Below are 836 nucleotides of genomic sequence, written 5' to 3' on the forward strand. Positions count from 1 at the left end.
CACCCTACTGTTTTCACTATTTACAATAATCGCAAATCCAAATCAAGACCATCTCAAAAACTTACCTATTAAAGTCTCCGCATAAGTCTTCTGCAAACACAATCATGGTCAAGCCGAATCTGGGAATCGCATCCTACTATTTCAAATCACATACCTATCCAGATTTTTCGTGATCAAATGCAAAAGCTATATAATTTGCTCAAAGGCTCCCAAAATATAGTTTTTATTCAAGATTTTAAATCAAGACATTCCCAGCTTGGCGACACAGTCGCTGCTAATAGGGGAAAGACTCTTTTCGATATATTGATTTCTAGCAGCTTTGTTTGTGGCAACAAAACCATGCCAATGATTCTTCATTTTAATGATAGCTCCACTACTGATAGTGCTTTAGACGTAAACTTTTCGAATAGCATAACTTTTGAGTGGAATATCGCGAAAAAAGTTCACATAGGAAATAGGCATCATATTCCGATTACTCTTCAGATCAGTATCAATTTCTCTCTAAGGATCAATGGATTCATATCTCGCAAAAAGTTGTAAGATCGTTCAGCCAATTTAAATCTAGAGATCGATATTGAGTCAAATCACAACAGCCTTCATCAGGATACTCAATCGACTCGAACCAGTCTTCAGATTATCAATACCTGCTAACTGCAATTCAGGATAATTTTGGAAATTTTTGAACAAAGCCTAAGAATGTGTTGGTCTGAGTAAACTAGGAAAAATTTGAACAGCATACGATGAATCAAGAATCATGCGCATGTTGCAACATTTAGCACGAGGTTTCAAAATTCACCGTTGCGTAGATAGAACGGCGTTTATTGACCTACATTCTG

This window comes from Glossina fuscipes, unplaced genomic scaffold (assembly GCF_014805625.2).
Source record: "Glossina fuscipes isolate IAEA_lab_2018 unplaced genomic scaffold, Yale_Gfus_2 1, whole genome shotgun sequence".
NCBI lineage: Eukaryota > Metazoa > Arthropoda > Insecta > Diptera > Glossinidae > Glossina > Glossina fuscipes.